The sequence below is a fragment of the Hyaena hyaena genome, unplaced genomic scaffold (genome assembly GCF_003009895.1).
Source record: "Hyaena hyaena isolate Hyena2069 unplaced genomic scaffold, ASM300989v1 scaffold_21, whole genome shotgun sequence".
Lineage (NCBI taxonomy): Eukaryota > Metazoa > Chordata > Mammalia > Carnivora > Hyaenidae > Hyaena > Hyaena hyaena.
Genome location: NW_024080653.1, coordinates 5481262 through 5497086, shown reverse-complemented (window position 1 = coordinate 5497086; position 15825 = coordinate 5481262).

Below are 15825 nucleotides of genomic sequence, written 5' to 3'. Positions count from 1 at the left end.
CACACACATGCCCTCTTCCCGGGACTGGGGGTCCAGGTGTGCCCTCTCGGCCCCACCCGAGGATCAGGCCTGGCTTTCCGGGTCCCGTGGGGCACATCGTGCAGGTGGCTGGCGGCACGTGCCTTTGGGGTGATTAACGCTGGCTGCCAGGCACCCAGGCTCGGGCCCCCTGCCCTGGGGGTGCCGGCAGGGGCGCCCCGGGCCCGGCCTGAGTCTGAGCGGAGATCTGCGGCAGCAGATCAGTTCTCCTTTCTTCGCTTCCAGAGACGTCTTCTGCTCTGACTGAATCCCAGGAGGGCAGGAGGGAGGGGCCCCTGAAGGCCTGAGTGTGGGAGTGACTTGCATGCTCCAGGGCTCTGGATGGGCCCTTCTCTGGGCACCCTGGCAAGGAGTGAGCAAGTGACGGATGGATGGGCGGACAGATAGACAACCAGTTGGCTGGAAGACAGTGAACGGCCGGGGGAAGGGGGGGCGGGACGGGGTGCAGGCAGGTGGAAGGTTTCAGCCTCCTCTTATCAGGGTCCAGCTGGGCCCTTGCGGGGCCAGCGCAACCTAAGGCTCCCCTGAGATTCACCCTCACCCCTGAGGGGACCCTGAGACATCACCACGTGGCGTGAGAGCTCAGTGATGCAGGATGGGCACCGACGTGGGGTTCCTGACCCAGCCCCTGATCACGGGTGCAGGCCCGGCCCGGTGGAAGCCTCACCCGACGGCCCCTGGTCCCGGCTCCGAGCCCGGTGAGGGGACACGCAAGCTGAGGGCTCAGAAGTGGAGGAGCCGCAGCACGGAGGACTCTTTTGGCAAAGAAAGCGGCAGATGGAGAACGAGGGGAGTTCAGGTATCCCCAGCCCCGGGGGCCGCCCAGGGGCCCTTGGCTCCTGATGCTGACCGGCCAGCACGGTCTGCCGCCCCGCCCCCCTGAGCTGGAGGGTGAGGAGCAGGCGGGAGGGGAGGGCCGGGTGGCAGGCTCAGCGGTGCAGGGGTGGCCTGAGAGGCAAGGAGGGGGAGGCAAGGGCTGGCTGGGGCCCAGCGCCCAGCGGAGCTGCAGGTAGGGAGGGGGCATGGGGGGAAGGACACTGCCCGCAGCTAGGGATGGGGCGGCAGAGCTGCAGGGCCAGCCAGTCGCTCACACCACAGCTGGGGGTGGCGGCCGGGCAGGCCCGGAGGCCCCTCACTAACAGGCCGGAAAGGGGGAGCTCACCTTGCTGACTTTCGGCAGCTCAAGGCTGAGGGGCTCAGGCCCCCCACTCTCAGCCCCCAGACGTGAGGCCGGCCCCACAAGGGCGGGCACATCACATGCCAGCCCCGTTCTGACCCTGGGACCAAAGGCAAAGAATTTAACTTCTCAGAGGCTCAGTTTCCCCATTTGTAAAGTGGGGATCCCTGCTTCCTCATCTTGAAGAGTAAATGAGCTTTGCCACACGGATGACCGCGCCCAGCCCCCGCCCCCCCACCGAGGGGGAGCACAGAAACCCAGCCCCGGGATAAATATTTGCTGAATCGGATGGCGGCTGAAGCCGAGATGATGAGGTGCTCAGAAGCAGAGGTGCAGCTCCGGGGCCCCCCAGCCTCCCATTGGCCGCAGCCCCAGAGCTCGCTCTTTTCCACCTTATTACCCGAGCCTGAGCCAGTGGGGGTGGGGCACGGCCTCTGGGGACCCGACCCTCCTCCCTACTGCCCCTGCACAAACGTCAGCCCAGTGCTGGAGATGTGGGCAGGGGCTCAAGTGGATAGTCAGAGTCAGGGGCCTCTCGGGAGGTCTTTCCCCAGGCCCCAGCTCCCCTCCAGTCCCCCTTCCCAGCCCTCTCCCTCCCCCCTTGGATGCTCCCCTCGCCCTCCGCCTGCCTGCCGGGGGCGCCCTGCCCCAAGCCTGGCCGAAGGCACCACTCCTGGGTGCTCAGGGCCCGGCCGCCATCCCACCAGCTGACGCACTCCCAGGCTGGAGCCGGAGGAGGGGCCCCCAGATGGGGCGATGGCCCATGGAACCGGCGAGGCGGCACTGGTCACCCCCACCCCCATTTGTCCCCTAATCCAAATGGGCGGGTTTGAGGATTCCCAGCCTCAGAAGGGTATGAGGTGGAAGGTGAGGGGGGAGTGTTTTTGTGAAACCAGAGCAAGTAGCTGGAAGGTCATGGCCCCAGGGCAGGATCAGGGGCCACCGGCTGTTGACAAAGCCTGAGTCCTGTGTCCTCCCCACCCCTGAGGGGCGGGGCAGAGCTGGATGCCCGCCAGGGTTCACTTCCCCAGCTCGTCCCCTCGTCCCCAGCACAGAAGGACCCGGACACAGCCAGGGCCAGACCCCTGATCATGCGGGTGCCCAGACGTCAGGGGTCAGTCGGTTCAGGGTGGGGACAGACACCCCCAGGCCTGGAAGTGGGCAAGGGGTGGGGTCCTGGGGTGGTGGCAGCGGCGCCGAGCAGAGGACAGCGACTGGCCGCCGCTGGGGGTCAAAGTGACAAGTGTGGGCCCCACGGAGGAATGGGCGTGGTGGGGTCCTGGTGCCCCTCGCCCCCTCCTGGGGCCCGGCAGGTAGACGGGATGATGCTGAGGGAGTCCTGGGGAGCTGGAGCCAAATCGGGAAGCAGGGCTGCTCAGGCCGGGGGTCTCTGGGGAGCCCCTGGGGGGCGGCCAACGGCGGAGCTGGTGGGAGCGGAGAGCTGACCCGGCGCGGGGCAGGGCTCAGCAGCCGGGGCCACCTCGCAACCCCGGCTGCCGCCCCAGGGAAGAGACCCCAGACTGCCCGACGGTGCGGGACCTGGTTGACCCATCTGGGCTGGAAGGGCGAATCGGATCCGGACGGAGGTGTCACCGGGTGAGGACGGCGACACCGCGGGGCCCTGAGACCGCCCGTCCCAAGACAGGGGTCCCCGCCAGCTGCCTACTCCGCAGCCCCCCGGCCGGGTCGGCTCCGGGGCGTCCCCTCCGGGCCGGGTGCTCACCGTGTGCCGCTCCGGATCCCGCTCCGGATCCCGCTCCTCGCTGCCCTCCGCGCTCTCGGTCGGCGCCGGCTCCGCTCCCGCGCCAGCCGCGCGCAAACTTTCCGGCGGCGGCGACGCTGGGTGGCGGCGGCGGCGGCGGCGGAGGCGGAGGGGCGGGGGCGGGAGCGGCCCCGCGGGGGGCGGGGTGGGGGGAGGGGGCGGCACGGAGGGTCCCGCCCGCCCCCTCCTTGGCGCCCGCCCCCGCCCCCGCCTCCGGCCTCGGGACGCGCCCGGTCCCCTGCCTGCGCATGGCTACCCCGCGGACCCCCACCCCTGGGACTGGCCGGCAGAGGCTGGGTGACGACGGGCCTGCGCCATCCCCGGGCCCAGGAGACGCGGGGGGGGGGGGCTGTGACTCGACGTCCCCTCCTCCGGCCCCGCCCCGCCCCGCCCGTGCCCCCCGCTCCTTTCCCGGGTGCCGCGCTGACTTGCTCAGGGACTGGACTCCACTTACCCCCACCGCGGCCCTGGGGGACACTTCCTCCGAGTGCGCCCCGGGCCAGGCCGGCTGGGTGGGGGCAGGGCGGCCCCTTGGGTGTCCCCTTGACCTGGGCTCTCAGGGCCCCTCCAGCTCGGCTCACTGGCAGTCCGCCAACCCGACTCCTGCGGGGGCTGCTGCTCAGTGGAGCCAGGTGGGACACCCCCTCCCCCTCAGACTTCTGCCCTCACTCACCCTCCTGAGGGTGCCCTCTCCTCCCCCATTTCCCCCGCCCACCCCCCTGAGTGTAAAGCCTGAATCCCCCCAGCCCCTGCTAGGCTTCCAGTGAGTTCAGGGTCACCAGACCCCGTGAACACTTTGGGGCCTCCTCTTTCCTGCCCTTTCAACATCCTGGGACCCTAACCGTCCTGTCCTCCTTCTAGAACATTCTCTCATGTCTGTGGCTTCCAGGGTGGCACTCCCACCTCATCCTCTGCACTCCCCTGCTCTCTCACTCTCCTTCCCACAGCTCCCCAGTCCACCTGGGCCTCCAGGTGCTCAGCACCCCCCCCCCCGCTGGGGCCCTCCCCCAAACCCCCATCTCCCAGAGGCACTTCCTCCACCCACCCGCTTCTGGACACCTGGCTGTGTCCCAAGGCCTCCTGTCCATCAGCAGATCTCCGTTCTCCTGTGTCTCTCTGGAATCCGTCTGGGCCTCCTCTCCACTGTCAACCCCTGTCGGGCCATCCGCTGTCACCCAGCACGCCCTCCCTGGCCCGGCTCCTGTTTTAGATGCCGTCCTCTGTCTTTGGGACCCTTCTCTCCACTGCACTTCTGTTTCAGGGGGCACTGGAACCTGCGGGCCACGCTGCGCCCCTCCTGCGGCCAGAGCAGATCTAAAGCTGGGCCCGCGGAGCCACAGGTAGCTGGTCTCTCGCGCATCTCTGTGCCCAGCTGCTGCGTCAAGACTCAAGAGGAGGCGCTCCCGGAGTGGGGGTGACCTCCAGACCCCGTTCTTACCAGCCCACCCGAGACCCTGCCCCCAGAGCTAGCCTTTCTGTTTTCCTTCTGGGAATGGGCAGAAGGCAAAGGTCAGAGGCAAAGGTCAGAAATTCTGGCTCCGCGTAGAGGCTACGGGAAGCAGGGTGCAGGTGCTGGGGGCGGGGCGCTAGCTTCCAAAGACTCCCTTTGCCTCTGTCTGCCCTCCCCCATCCCCTTCGGTCCCCCCCACTTTTCTGGGGTGGGGACAGACCTGGGTGGCTCCCCTTCGGTGACCGAGGGAGATGGTCCTGGCTGGGTCCCAACCTAAAGAGTTGGAGGAGGATGGGGGCTCAAGGCCTGTGATGTGTGGACTGAGGACGCGGGGGCATCGGGGCGTCAGAAGGGGATGGGACAGACGGGGTGGGAAGCCTCCCAGGGCTGGGCTGCCTCTATTTACGTAACTGGAGTCATAAGACAGAACAAGTGGGGAGCTGGGAATGGAGGGGGCTGGGCCTTCCCACGCAGCCGGAGCCCTGAGTGTGGGGGGGCGCCTGCCCTCTGCAGAGCCCCCGGAGTCCCCAGGGCTCTGCTGGGAGTGGCGTGTCCCTGGAGGCATGCTGGCACAGGCGTGTTGCTCTGGGGACACCCAGGGTGCGGACGGAGCGCGGGCTCCGTGTCCGCACCACGGGGAAGGCCGCCGCGGGGCCCGCTTCAGGTGCTCGGCCGGCCTCGGGGCACCTGCTGCGCGTCTGCAGAGAACCAGACAGGCGCCCGCCCTCATGTTCTCGGCTGGCCAGACCGGTGGCCCCAGCAGAACAGAAACCCCGGGCAGAGGGAGCCCGGGTCGGAGGCGCGTCAGGGCTGCAGTAAAGAAGGTGGAGCGGGAAGGGGGGTCCACCGCCAGCCAGAGCCCCCGGCAGAGCCGCGTTGGCAGCCTGGATGGTTGCCTCCGGGCGACTTCCCTGGGCGCCGCTGCCTGACCTGGGACGTGGTTTTGTTCCGGGCTTTGTGCTCCTCACCACAGCTTGTCACATGAATGTCCCCTTCTATCGACAAGAGGGGACTGGGTGCCTATCTGAGCGCCCCTGCACTTAGATGAGACCCGTCAGATCGGACCCGGCTAAAGCCCAGGCAGCGTCCTGGCACCTCGCTCTTAGACATGAACGGAAAATGGAAGACCAGCAGATGTGCTGTGGAGACCAAGAGCCGAGGGCAAGGCGGATGCGGGAGGAAGCAGAACAAGAGGTCAGAAACGCTGGGGCCACGCCGGTCACCCTGCAGTGACAGCAAAAGGTGAGGCGCCCCCGCAACAAGAACAGGACATTTTGGGGAAACAGGTGGAGAAACGAGAAAGAGCCCTCGTGAATGAGAAGTATCACATCTGAGGGGCGCCTGGGTGGCTCAGTTGATTAAGCATTTGACTTTTTTTTTAAATGTTTATTTATTTTTGAGAGAGAGAGAGGAAGCGGGGGAGGGGTAGAGAGAGGGAGACAGAGGATCTGAAGCAGGATCTGAGCTGTCAGCACAGCCAGACACGGTGCTTGAACCCGTGAACCGTGAGATCACGACCTGAGCCGAAGTTGATGCTTACCTAACTCACGGAGCCACCCAGGCCCCACCTTGTCCGGCTCTTGATTTAGGCTCACGGCTCGTGGGATGGAACCCCGTGTCGGGCTCTGTGCTGACGGTGCGCACAGACAGATTCTCTCTCTCCTTCTCTTTCTGCCCCTCGCCCACTTGCGTGCGCTCTCGCACACTCCCTCTCTCTTATAATAAGAGACATTAAAAAATACGGGAAACATTTCACACACAAAAAAGTACAGAAAATATCAGTTGCCTGAAGAAATAAAACGTTAGGGGCACCTGGCGGGCTCACTCAGTACAGCATGGGACTCTTGCTCTCGGGGTTGTGAGTTCGAACCCCATGATGGGTGTAGAGATTACTTAAGAAAAGAAAGAAAATGTTCAAGCCACCCTGAGGTGCTTATTTCTCACGCTTTGTCCCCCCGCGCCCACCCAAAGCATTTGGCGTTCCTCCTGGGCTTCCGTTGCGTGCGTGATCGTATGCATGACGCGTGGTGCTGGGTGGCGTGTTCCGAAGGCTCAGGCTGTGACCTGTCTGAGGGCAGCGGGCTCTTGTGTCCCACGCTGTGTGTCTGAGGCTTGCCCGTGCCGGTGGGTGGAGCGCTGGCTGCTGCCTGGTGGTGCGGCGCGCGGGGAAAGCCCACCTTTCTTGTTCATGTGTCCGATGGGCAACACTGGGTTCGCTTCCTCCCCACTCCTTCCTTTCCTTTTTGGCTGTGACCGTGGAGCGCCAGGCCTGGTCCCGGACAAGCCTCCTGTGCACACGGGCACGGGCCTTTTTGTCATCGGGCTGTGCCCGTTGTCAGCCGGCTAGATGTGACGGGTTGTGTCCCCTCATCCTCCGGCCAGCCCACCCTCGCCGGCACCGTGTTGTATCTTCTTATGCAAATGTACCCGTTGAAAGTCAGGCGACGGAGCCATGATTCACAGAGAAATTTACCCTCCAGAAATGTGCAGGTCAATGAGTTTTGACTCAGAGGCAGTCGTGTAACCACCACGGTCGGGGAACGGAACATCTCATCCCCGAAGTCCCCGCTGAGCCTCAGCCGGTGCTGTCCCCCAGCCCCAGGCCGCCCCCCGCCTGGCTCCGTCCCCCGCGGCCCGGCCCCCCCGGGAACGTCCTGCGACGGAGCGTGGGGCCCTGTGCGCGGCCGCTTCTCATTGCTCACACAGCCTTTGGGCTCTTCCCTGTCACAGGATGAGACAATAGTCCCTTCCGTCTGCTGCCAGTTGGCAGCCACGGCTGTTTCTCAACGCTCCGGCCGGCGGACATCCGGATGGCGGCCAGTCTTGGGCGCGGCGAATGCCCAGCTGCGCGGGTCTCTGTCCGGACGCGTGTGGTCGTTTCTCCCAAGGTTATCGGTTCCCAGAGCAGGTGTTTGCTGCCCTCGAAAGGCAGCGCCCGGGCTTTTCCGGAGCCGCTGGCCCTCCCGGGTTCCCGCCTGTGGTGCCCACACCCTCCGCGGCCCGGCTGTCAGGGCTTCTTTCTGTGTTTGTTTGTTTGTTTTTGGCCATTACAGACTTGCAGTGGGACCGCGGGGCTTCACTTGAACTTCCCGGGGAGCCACACCCGTGCCGCCTGGCTGCCGTCGTGATCATCTGTTCAAATCTGTTTATCATTAAGAAATTGGATTCTTGGGGTGCCTGGGTGGCTCAGTCGGTTAAGCATCCGACTTCGGCTCAGGTCAGGATCTCACGGTTCGTGGGTTCGAGCCCCACGTTGGGCTCTGTGCTGACAGCTCAGAGCCTGGAGCTGCTTCAGATTCTGTGTCTCCCTCTCTCTCTGCTCCTCCCCTGCTCACACTGTCTCTTTCTCTCTCAGAAATAAATTAAAAAAACATTAAAAAAATTGGATTCTTTATTTTGTCTGCTTTGTTTTGTTGTATTTATTTACTTTATTTTATTTTATTTTTTATTGAGTTGTTAGAGTTTCTATTACCTTTTGGACACAAGTCCCATACCGGGTACGTGTTCTGGAAGCGCTTTCTTCTACATGGTGGCTGGGTCTCCAGTTTCATTAACAGTTTTTGGTTAAAAAAATTTTTTTTAATGTTTATTTATTTTTATTTATTTATTTTTTTAATGTTTATTTATTTTTGAGAGACAGAGAATGAGCAGGGGAGGGGAAGAGAGGGAGGGAGACACAGAATCAAGGGCAGGCTCCAGGCTCTGAGCTGTCAGCACAGAGCCCAACGTGGGGCTCGAACCCACAAACCGTGAGATCATGACCTGAGCCAAAGTCAGACGCTAAACCGACAGCCACCCAGGCGCTCCTGATTTGTTAACATTTTAATAAGGATTTTTGCATCTCTAGTAATTAAGAGTATTAGTCTGTAGTTTTATTTTTCGTGTAATAAGAAAATTGTCTGGCTTCGGTATTAGGAAAATGCTGACCTCATAAAATGAGCTGAAAAGTGTCCCCCTTCTATTTTCTGGAAGTCTCTGTGGAAGTGGTGCTATTACTTCCTCAGAAGTTGGTAGAGTTCACTAGCAAAGCCGTCTGGGCCTGGAGCTGCCTTTTTTTTTTTTATTTATTTCTAGGAGAGAGAGACAGAGAGACAGCGTGAGCAGGGGAGGGCCAGAGAGAGAGGGAGTCACAGACTGAAACAGGCTCCAGGCTCCGAGCTGGCAGTCAGCACAGAGCCCGACGCGGGGCCCGAACCCACGAACCGCGAGATCATGACCTGAGCAAAAGTCGGACGCTTAACCGACTAAGCCACCCAGGCGCCCCATGGAGCTGTCTTTGATAGATACAGTGTGGGGCGCCTGGGTGGCTCAGTCGTTAAACATCTGACTTTGGCTCAGGTCAGTCATGATCTCATGGTCTGTAGGTTTGTGTCAGGCTCTGTGCTGACAGCTCAGAGCCTGGAGCCTGCTTTGGATTCTGTGTCTCCCTCTCTCTGCCCCTTCCCAACTTGTTCTCTTTCTCAAAAAAAATAAAAACATAAACATTAAAAAAAGCAATCAAATAAAATTATGCCAATCTTCACCGCATGTAGGATTTTGGAGCTTCTGTTCTTTTTTTTTTTTAAATATATATTTTTTAAATTTATTTCCAGGAGAGAGAGAGCGAGCGTGAGCAGGGGAGGGTCAGAGAGAGAGGGAGATACAGACTCTGAAGTAAGCTCCAGGCTCTGAGCTGTCAGCACAGAGCCCGACGCGGGGCCCGAACCCGCGAACCGCGAGATCATGACCTAAGCGAAAGTCGGACGCTCAACCGACTAAGCCACCCAGGCGCCCCTGGAGCTTCTGTTCTTAATCTTCACCAGTACGAGGCTTTTTTTTGTTTCTTAGTGTGCGCATGTGGTATTTTCTTAAAGTAAAGCACCGAGATGTCAGGTCACGGCTCTGGTGGCAGGTGCATCTTGGGGGGGGGGCGAAGGGGTGGGGAGAAGAGCCCATTCCTTCCTTCCTGGGTGGGGCCCGGCTCTGACCCCGCAGGGGGTGGGGTCCTCTAGCCAAGGCTCCCTCCTTTCTGAGCCTCAGCCGGTTCTGTTTCTGCCAGAGCCAGGGATGTAAGACGCCCTCAGGCCTCCTGCCTCCCCCCTGCGGGGACGCTTCAGCCAGGGCTCCGGGCGCTCACTGGGGCCAGGGAGCCTCCCCGCCCCCCCCCCCCTTTCTGGCTCCTGGTCTTCCAGGCCTGGGGCTTCTCCGTGTCTGCCTGTACGTGTGTGCGCGCGTGTGTGCGTGAGGGGTGAGTGTGTGCACACGCACAGGTGACCACTGCCCTCTCCAAGTCTTAGAGGAGACGGTCAGAAGCATTGCGGTGAGGTCGCCAAGGAGGGGCTGCCACGCGCCCCCGGGCGGCCGCCGGGCGTGGGGGGCGTTACCTGTCCCTGTCCCTCCCGCAGGCCCAGCTGTGGGCAGGAAGGGCAGGCTCAGTGCCGTCTGCAAACAAAAGACTGTGTCACCAGAGAGGCACTGCCTTGAGGCGGCAGGTGGCAGGTGGGCGCCCTGAGCCCGGAGGTTGGGGGCCTTGTGCGGGGGTTTGTGCGCCTTGTGCGGGGGTTTGTGCGCGTGACTGGGGGCTTGGCCGCAGCATGGCCTCCACCCTCCTCGCCTGCCCCTGGGTCTTCCTCCTCCCACCTGCATTTGCCCCTCCTCCCCCTCACCTGATTTTGAGTTTTGGTTATAATGAAACATCTGCAGGTGGCCCTCCACCCCCCAGGCCGCTGCCACACTTCCTCCAGGCTGGCTGCTGGCCCCAGCGCCATTCTGAGAAGATAAACTGAGGCACAGAGGAGCCGAATAATGCCAGCTTGCCCGAGGGGCCCGGGAGGAAGCGGCAGCTGGCGCTCAGACCCACTTACTTGGCCTGCAGGGGCCTCTGGTCCCCGGGACCAGCCTTTGTGGAGGGAGAGGGCTGTGGTGTCTGCCCCCACTTTGCAGACGGGGAGCCTGAGGCTGTGGAGGTGAAGTGGCTGGTCCAGGGTCACTCTCTGCCCCCGGGGCCTGTCCCCGGGGACGGACCCAGGCCTGCTTGCAGGAAGGGGGGCGGCTCCAAGGAGAGTGGCCCCCCCTCCACGGCCGTCGTTCTCTCCCCGGAGCGACCCCATCCTCTGGGAGGACACCTGGGTCCTGGCCTCTGTCTCACCGGCTGCCTCTCGCCCCGGGGCCGCCATCAAGGTCATTAGGCTCTGCAGAGTCACATTAGGTGTCATTCCGCGCGGCTGGATCAAATCAGCCCACTTAGAGGGATGATGGCGGCTGGAAGGGGCCGCCAGCTCTGGATGGGGCCAGGCTGGGGTCAGGGACAAAGCCGGGGGGGCTGGGGGCCAGTGTCGCTGGCGGGGGGCGGGGGACAGGTGGGCAGGGGCATGGAGGAGGCTGTGCGGCAGGCCTCCCCTGACCCAGGAGCCCAGGGCCACCACGTGGGTCACCAGAGCCCAGGCCACGGAGGACAGGAGGCGAGGGCCCGGCCAATGCGCTGGGGGGGCGAGGAGGCAGGATGGTGAGCGCTGGGGAAGGCACCCAGGGGGCTAAGTGGTCCACTGCCTCCTCGCACACCGCGCGGCTGGACACGCGCCGTGGCTCCCTGCACCCCTCCGAGCGGGACGCAGACTCGCCCCTGCCTCCCTCTCTTGACTCAAAGCGGTGAGCGGGTGGAGCCCTGGCGCCGGGACGCCCGGGGTGACCCGCCACCGGCCTCCCGGGCCAGCGCCGAGGTGGTGGCGCGGTCCCAGCCTGGCCTGGGCCGCCGGCGGGCGGGAACATGCGGCCGAGCCTTGTCCCCGGCATCCGAGAGAGGCGACAGCAGCGTAGGGGTGAGGCGCAGGCCAGCGCGAAGCCCCGAAGACGAGGACGGGCTGCCAGCAGAGGCCGGGGCGGCCCGGGAGTGCCTGCTGCGGGTCGAGCGGAGTCCAAGCTTCGTCCCGGTTCCGGGGGGGGGGGGGGGGGCCGTAATTACGGGAACGTGAGGTCCCGTGGGTGGGCCCTGCGACACTAAGACCGCTGTCCCTCGACAAGAGGAGATGGGCTCACGCAGGGGCGACCACGGGGCGCGGGGAGACGCCGGGGGAGACTGTGTGCGGCCGCGTCCCCAGTCCGTGGCGCGTGCCGTGGCAGCCCTGGGACGTGCCGGTGGCCATGGCGGCACCATTCAGAGTCTTGATACCTAAAGCCAGAGAGCGGGTTGTGCTGGAAATCAGGCCAAAGATTTGATGAAAGGGCATTCGGGCCACAAAGGAGGGGACAGTGATGCCTCAGTCCACATGTGGTGCTGCAGCCAGGGCCTGAGGACAGAGCGGACCCCACCCCGGGGCAGGGGGGGGGAGTTTGCAGAAATCACCTGGGGCAGGAGCCAGCAGCAGGGCCTCAGACCAGCCTCCCACGCCCCGCCTCCCACATCCCAGGCTCTCACCTGGGCCCGGTGTCCCTCTTATGACCTCCCTGCCTCCCCTCTAAGCTGCCAGTTAGAGGTGAGGCTCGAGTCTTGCGTGGCCTGAGCAGAAGCCCTGTGGTCTGCCGGCAGGGGTGCATCACTGCACAGGGAGCTGCCGGCCAGCGGCCCCCAGAAAGTGCGTACAAATGAATGTTGGGGCCGCTGAGGGACTGGGCCGGACCGGAGGAGTTTATGGACACGAGGCACTTTCCAAATCCTGGCCAGGACGTGCGAGAGCAGTGCTGACGTGCCGCTGGGGTGGCCGCTGGGGCTTGGGTGTGACGGGCCCTGCGGTGAGCAGGACGGAGGCGCCCTGGCTGCCTTGGCGAGCTCTTAAGAAGGGGGAAGAGACAGCGAGGCAGGGTGGGGGGCTGGTGTGGGCTCGCCGTGGGAGCTCCTGCGCCCCCAGGCCCAGAGGGCAGTAAGAGCTGCCGTGTGAGGGCCCATGGGCGTCGGCAAGCTCTGGGTCCTCCTGAGGCCAGCGCTGCTGGGGGGCCCCGCCGGAGCTGGGGTCCCTCGTGCACCTGTGGGATGCCAGGGCCCCAGACGGCCCAGCGGGCAGCAAGGCAGGGCTGGCCCCCAGGGAGCTGTGACCCACAGGGGCCCGGACACGGTGTCCTGGAAGAGAGCATCAGCTATCTACTGCTGGGTAACAAAGTAGCCCACGTTTGCTGCTTATAACAGCCAACAGTTATTGTCTCTCAGCTTCTGTGGGTCAGGAATCAGAGCCAATGGTCGGCCAGGGCTGCGGGCATCTCAAGGCTCAGGGGACCCCCTTCCAAGCTCCCCCACACGGCTGTCACAGGCCTCAGGTCCTTGCAGGCTGCTGGCCGGCGACAAGGTCCCTTCCTCGGCGGCCTCTCCAGTGGGCAGCAGGCGGGATGGTGGCCGGCGCCTTAGCAAGCTCGGAGGGAGGAGAGCAGGGCCGAAGCCGCTAATCAGGGAAGGGACAGCCACGCCCTGCTGGGCAGAGGCAAGTCAGTGAGTCCAGTCCCCGCCCGAGGGAGGACACTTCGCGGGCACCGATGCCAGCGTGGGGGCGTGGAGCAGTGTAGACGCTGCCACTCCAGGGAGGGACGGGTTTGCTCGACCTTTATGTCCCCAGGAGATGGAGAGGGGCTGACCCCCTCACAGTATTCCAGACCTGAGCCTGGCCTCGGCAGCGGCACGCTGCGGAGAGGAGGCCCTTCCAGGACTGTAGATAAGCGGGTGGGCAGCCCTGGACGGGGGGGGGGGGGGGGGGGGGGGGGGGGGGGGGGGGGGGGGGGGGGGGGGGGGGGGGGGCAGAGGCGGAGGCTGGTGTCGCCCTCGAAGACACAGGACGAAAGGCAGGCTCGTTTCAGGTAAACGTGGAAGGGCTCGCGGTGTCTGCCCGGAGGACTTGGGCAGAGACTCAGGCAGACGCACGCGCCCACGGTCACAGCGCCGTTACTTACGATCACCTACAGGTGGGGGCAACCCAAGCGTCCACTGATGGATGAATGGATAAAATGTGGTCCGTTCACGCAGTGAAATATTTGCCAGTCTTTTTTTTTTTTTAAAGTTTCTTTTTATTTATTTTGAGGGAGAGCGTGCGTGTGCGTGCACAAGCAGGGGAGGGGCAGAGAGAGAGAATCCCAAGCAGACTCTGCACTGTCAGCAGAGAGCCTGACACGGGGTTTGAACCCACAGAACCATGACCTGAGCCCAAACCAAGAGTTGGACGTTCAGTGGAGCCCCCCAGTCACCCCACTCTTCAGTCTTAGAAAAGAGGGAAATTCTGGCACCTGCGGCAGCACGGATGGCCCTTGAGGGCCACAGAACAGACACGGTGAGAGTCCGTGGCCACGAGGGCTCCAGAGGAGCCAAAGCCATAGAGACAGGCAGAGTGGGGGGGCCAGAGGTGAGGAGTCTGGTTTTTTTTTTTTTAATTTTTTAATGTTTTATTTATTTCTGAGAGAAAGAGAGAGTATGTGAGCAGGGGAGGGGCAGAGAGAGAGGGAGACACAGACTCTGAAACAGGCTCCAGGCTCTGAGCTGTCAGCACAGAGCCCGACGCGGGGCTCGAACCCACGAACCGTGAGATCAGGACTTGAGCGGAAGTCAGACGCTTAAGCGACTGAGCCCCCCAGGCGCCCCGAGGAGTCCGTATTTAACGGGACAGAGTTTCAGTCTGGGAAGATGACGTTCTGGAGACCGACGGTCGTGGGGGCCGCCCAACAGTGTGAATGTGCTTGATGCCACTGAGCTGTCCACATAAGCACGGAAGATGCCGGGAGGCGGCAGCGTCCGACAGCAGCTGCATCGTGGACGTCGTGGGTACCTGCGCTCAGCCAGGCGGGAGCCCAGAACGGTGGAGCGGGCAGTGCTCGCCCGGAACCTCGGGGACGAGGCTGGGGCTGTGCGCCGTGTCCTCAGCGGGGAAAGGCTTGCGCTCAGCGGCAGCAGACACGTGTGCTGCTTTGCCCGGTGACGGCGGCGCCACGGCCCTTCCGGCCTTTGGAAATGTGCCACAGCAGCGAGGGTGTGTCTGGTTTTGAGTCATTGGAAACTCACCTCAAACTCGCTGGAACAATGAATGGATCACAGCAGTGTAATGACTGAGGGTCCCTGTGGCGCCCGGGGTGGCTCGGCCGGTTAAGCATCTGACTCTTGATTTCAGCACAGGTCATGATCTCACCGTTTGTGGGATCAGGCCCCGGGTGGGGCTCTGTGCTGACCGTGCCTAAAAAATTTTTTAAAATAAATGAATAAAAAATTTTTTTTTAGTTAAAATTATTCTGGGGCGCCTGGCTGGCTCAGTCGGTTAGGCATCCGACCTCAACTCAGGTCATGATCTCACGTTCCCAAGTTCGAGCCCCGTGTCAACAGCTCTGTGCTGACAGCTCAGAGCGTGGAGCCTACTTCGGATTCTGTGTCTCTCTCTCTGTCTCTGCCCCACCCCCCACTCGTGCTCTGTCTCTCTCTCTCAAAAATAAACATTAAGGGGCACCTGGGTGGCTTAGTCGGTTAAGCGTCTGACTTTCGCTTAGGTCATGATCTCACGGTTCGTGGGTTCGAGCCCCGCGTTGGGCTCTGTGCTGACTGCCAGCTGAGAGCCTGGAGCCTATTTCAGAGTCTGTGTCTCCCTCTCTCTCTGACCCTCCCCTGCTCACGCTGTCTCTCTTTCTCTCTCTCCTAGAAATAAATAAAAATATAAAAAAATTAAAAAAAAATAAATATTAAAAAAAATTTTTTTTAATTTTTCTTCAGTGATTGAGGGTCCAGCTTCAGGAGCGGCTTGATCAGGCTGTGGTTCCGTCTCTCTGGGAGTGTCTGTCCCGCCCACTCTGTGTGCAGAAAGTGTAGGTACCTGTGTGGGGACCACGCTGCTCTGCCAGGTGCCTGGTCCCAGTCACCTCAGCTCTGACTCACCCTGGGGGAGGGCAAGCTGCCTGGCCCGAGCACAGGCCTCTCCGGAACCTTGGCCCAGAAGAGTGGAGCTGCGCCCTGCCTGCGTGGGGAGCTCGCCGGGGGACTCTGGGCCTCCCAGGAGCAGACGGTGGGCCCTGGAGGCCTGCTCGACCCTGAGCCCCTAGGAGGGAATGACTCGCAGAGATTGCAGTGACCAGGCCACGGGGATGTGGGTGGGGCCTGGGCACAGGGAGGAGGGGCCCTCTTGGGTGCCGGGTGCCCCAGAGAATGAATCACCACCTCCGCTCTGCTGCCTGTGTGGCCTCCGCAGTGGCCCTCAGTGGCAAAGCAGGCCATCGTGGCTGGTCCTCCGGTTCCCCTCACGGGGGCGCTTGGTACAGGGCTGGGGACAGCGGGAGCCCCACGGTGGTCCGGGGCTTCCTGGTAACCCTCACGGGGCGGAGCATCACTGGGACAAGGAACCTGCACTCGGCCGGCCCCCGCGGGTGGGGAAGGACCCGGTCCCACGCAGGCAGGGGGGTGGGTGTGCTGGAAGCCGAAGCAGGGTGGTGGGGAGACCCCAGGGGCCCCCTGCCCGCCCCTGCACTGCC